Source organism: Bison bison, unplaced genomic scaffold, assembly GCF_000754665.1.
Source record: "Bison bison bison isolate TAMUID 2011002044 unplaced genomic scaffold, Bison_UMD1.0 scf7180017864034, whole genome shotgun sequence".
NCBI lineage: Eukaryota > Metazoa > Chordata > Mammalia > Artiodactyla > Bovidae > Bison > Bison bison.
The window spans coordinates 54,385-59,041 of NW_011494606.1; positions in this window are offsets into that span (position 1 = coordinate 54,385).

Below are 4,657 nucleotides of genomic sequence, written 5' to 3' on the forward strand. Positions count from 1 at the left end.
CCTCCCAGCATCAGTCTTTTCCAGTGAGTCAGCTCTTCGCATGAGGTGGCCAAAGTACTGGAGTTTCAGCTTTAGCATCATTCCTTCCAAAGAAATCCCAGGGCTGATCTCCTTTAGAATGGACTGGTTGGATCTCCTTGCAGTCCAAGGGACTCTCAAGAGTCTTCTCCAACACCACAGTTCAAAAGCATCAATTCTTCAGCGCTCAGCTTTCTTCACAGTCCAACTCTCACATCCGTACATGACCACTGGAAAAACCATAGCCTTGACTAGATGGACCTTTGTTGCAAAGTAATGTCTCTGCTATCTAGGTTGGTCATAACTTTTCTTCCAAGGAGTAAGCATCTTTTAATTTCATGGCTGCAGTCACCATCTGCAGTGATTTTGGAGCCCAAAAAACTAAAGGCTGACACTGTTTCCACTGTTTCCCCATCTATTTCCCATGAAGTGATGGGATCAGATGCCATGATCTTCGTTTTCTGAATGTTAGCTTTAAGCCAACTTTTTCACTCTCCACTTTCACTTTCATCAAGAGGCTTATTAGTTCCTCTTCACTTTCTGCCATAGGGTGGTGTCATCTGCATATCTGAGATTATTGATATTTCTCCCAGCAGTCTTGATTCCAGCTTGTGCTTCTTCCAGCCCAGCGTTTCTCATGATGTACTCTACATGTAAGTTAAATAAGCAGGGTGACAATATACAGCCTTGACGTACTCCTTTTCCTATTTGGAACCAGTCCAAGTACAGTTCTATCTGTTGCTTCCTGACCTGCATATAGGTTTCTCAAGCGGCAGGTCAGGTGGTCTGGTATTCCCATCTCTTTCAGAATTTTCCACAGTTCATTGTGATCCACACAGTCAAAGGCTTTGGCATAGTCAATAAAGCAGAAATAGATGTTTTTCTGGAACTCTCTTGCTTTTTCAACAATCCAGCGGATGTTGGCAATTTGATCTCTGGTTCTAAAACCAGCTTGAACATCTGGAAGTTCATGCATTAGTAAGTATTAAAAGTAGGATCTGAACCCTTCTGTGACTATAAAGCTCATGTTTTTTCCACAGAGTTATATTGTGAAAAAAAATCTCTAAATGGTTAATGGATGTTTTATGAAAATATATGGTTAACATTGCTATACTTATATGAGAATCCTTCAGGCATTCATTTAGAGGTTAGTCTTATTTTAGACAATTCAAATAAGTAGTATTTGGTTTCTAAGGTCACATGAATTAGAAGCAGCAATGAGAATAGAGGAGCATTTGTAGGTTTTTATGCTGGCAGGATAAAATTTTTTCTGTAAATTGAAAGTACATCAGTCTGGTGATACTAAGCATAGGGACAGGCAACCTTACTTTTATGTATCAGTCGTTTCCATGAGTATCACTATCGTAAAAATGGACATTTATTGCAGGAGTCCAAATTCTTAAGAAACACATAAATTATATTCATTATACAGTTGTCCCTTGGTGTCCATGGGGGATTGGTTCCAGAACACTCGATTGTGGATACCAAAATCTGGAGGATGCTAGAGTTCCTTACAGTTGGCCTTCTGTATCTGTGGGTTGTGCATGTGTGGATACTGAGGGCTGACTGTCCTCTGCTTTTTAAAAGGATAATAAAGTTAGAAATAATGGTGTCGAAACAATTTTTTCCAGAGAATTTGCAAGCAGTAGCTTCTAACACTTAAAGAGCTGAAATTCCAGTTTGTTGGGTAACTTGGATTTCTAGAATGACTTCTCTAAAAGTTCAGAATAGTTGAAAATTATCTGGTGTGCTGGAAGGTAATTTGTATTTGCTATCTGATTCTAATACTATACAGTAAAATAATGATTAACTTGTACTTTTTCATGAAACTAGTAAACTTGTTTTCATAAATAACTCAGTTTTCATAAGTTTGTAATTTAGCATTGGTATCTCCTAGCTTCACAGAAGAGAGATAAGCTTGTTTAGAATCCCACTTGAAGTCATTCACATAATATAGTTTTTGACACATGGTGAATGATGGCATCTTTTTAAAAGGATCAAAACCTAAGACAACTTTCAAGATTGAAGTTTTTTTGTAAATGGTCTGGCAGCATTGCTGTTGATAATTTCAAGGTCTTGAAGGAATAAAAATGATCAATTTTTCAATATTTTTATTCTTAAGGCAATATTTGATTAATACTTTGAAGTGTTAACTTAGTTGTTCAGTGTACCATTTTAATGAATACAAAATTTTAGGTTTTATTGAGTAAGTTTATTGAGTAAAGGGATACTCTGTTCTCTGATCATACTGCTGCCTTTGGAAGACTACTTTTGCAAAAATGAACATCATTGATCAGAGAAGGGAGCCTGGATGACTGCGGATAAGTGAGCACAGACATATCAGTGTAAGTAGAAAAAACTCTTAGCACATGTTAATTGGAACCAACAAAGCTGGACTCTATTTAAATAGTATGTGAAGAGCAGTGATTTTCACTATGATAAGCGACATAGAGTTAACATTAGAATTTTCTCAACTCAAGGATAGTTGCAGTGATCAGAAAAAAATAACCTACTGGTGTGGGCAATAAGATAAATAATTGACAGAAACCAGCATGTTACTGTTTTATTCAGTGATTGGAAGTACTCTCGTTGGTTGGTGATGCTTCTACATGTCTTATGTCCATAGTACCAAGGCTGAGAAGTATACACGAAGGTAAAGGATTGAGTTGGGGGTAGGAGGGAAGGTGTCAGGAGTGGCAGGTGGCAAATATGTTAGGTACAAATTTGATAGTGTTCGCAAATAGACCTCTGGCAATGGCAGTTACTCCTTGGAAGGAAAGTTATTACCAACCTAGATAGCATATTGAAAAGCAGATATTACTTTGCCAACCAAGGTCCGTCTGGTCAAGGCTATGGTTTTTCCAGTGGTCATGTATGGATGTGAGAGTTGGACTGTGAAGAAAGCTGAGTGCCAAAGAATTGATGCTTTTGAACTGTGGTGTTGGAGAAGACTCTTGAGAGTCCCTTGGACTGCAAGGAGATCCAACCAGTCCATTCTAAAGGAGATCAGCCCTGGGTTTTCTTTGGAAGGAATGATGCTGAAGCTGAAACTCCAGTACTTTGGCCATCTCATGCAAAGAGTTGACTCATTGGAAAAGACTCTGATGCTGGGAGGGATTGGAGGCAGGAAGAGAAGGGGACAACGGAGGATGAGATGGCTGGATGGCATCACTGACTCGATGGATGTGAGTCTGAGTAAACTCTGGGAGTTGGTGATGGATAGGGAGGCCTGGCGTGCTGCAATTCATGGGGTCGCAAAGAGTCAAACACGACTGAGCGACTGAACTGAACTGAACTGAATGGTAGATACTAAGAGTAGAGATCAGAGGTCAGAGAGATCATAATTGAGGGGATGGAACTGAAAGGGCCTTGAGTATAATATTTGAAGCTCTTTTGGAAAAAGAAAGCCATACATATGTGACACAAGGCACAGAGGACATTGTACTTACTAGGCAATGGAAAAAAAAAACTCTTGAGTTTAGTATCTTGTAGAATTCATTATAATACTGTGTCAAGATTTATTAGTATGCTATATAGCTGTATTATTTTGTTAGGGCTGCCATAACAAAATAACACAAATGAAATACCACAAACAATATTTCTTTGATTTTTTTTTTTTCCAGCAAAAGTTTATTTTCTAGGCTCTGTAGCTTGAAAATCCAAGATCAGGGTTTTGCTATGTTTGGTTTCTCCTGAGGGCTCTCCTTCATTTATAGATGGCCATCTTTTTCCTGTGTCCTCACATGCCCTGTTCTCTGTATGTGCATCCCTGCTGTCTTTCCTCTTTTTATAAGGACACTAGTCCTATTGGCGGAGAAGGCAATGGCACCCCACTCCAGTACTCTTGCCTGGAAAATCCCATGGATGGAGGAGCCTGGTAGGCTGCAGTCCATGGGGTCGCTAAGAGTGGGACATGACTGAGCAACTTGAGTTTCACTTTTCACTTTCATGCATTGGAGAAGGAAATGGCAACCCACTCCAGTGTTCTTGCCTGGAGAATCCCAGGGACAGGGGAGCCTCGTGGGCTGCCGTCTCTGGGGTTGCACAGAGTCGGACATGACTGAAGTGACTTAGCAGCAGCAGCAACACCGGGGTCCCACTCTGATGACCTAATTTAACCATAATTACCTCTTTCAAGGTTTTATCTTCACATATAGTCACATTGGGGATTAGGGTTTCAACATATGAATTTTGGGGGAACACAGTTTAGTCCCTAACAGCAGTAGTACCCAGAAAACAGAACAGAATAGAACTAAATTTTGTGTAGAGAAGGGTACAGTGGAAAAAAATAAAGGCAAGCATGGGGTAGTTTTGAGGGATTGATACATTGTTTATCAGTGCTATAAAACCATATCTCAAATCAGCCCTTTACATTCTGAAATAATGGATGCTATTGAATGTTGTGTTAGAGTTTTACTAATATCCTTCAGGGTGTCAAATAGTACATTAGGCTTTTTGTGTTTATTTAGGGCAAGAAGAAGAAGGGATCTAGGAGTCAGAAGTAGTGAAAGAGGAGGGTGCAATGGAAATACCGTAATTGTTGTGGGGGTGGAATTATTGATAAACTAGGAATCAGCAAGTAGTACTTGTTCCTAGCATGATCAGTCATAATTGAAGGAATTCCCTAAAGTTGTGGAAA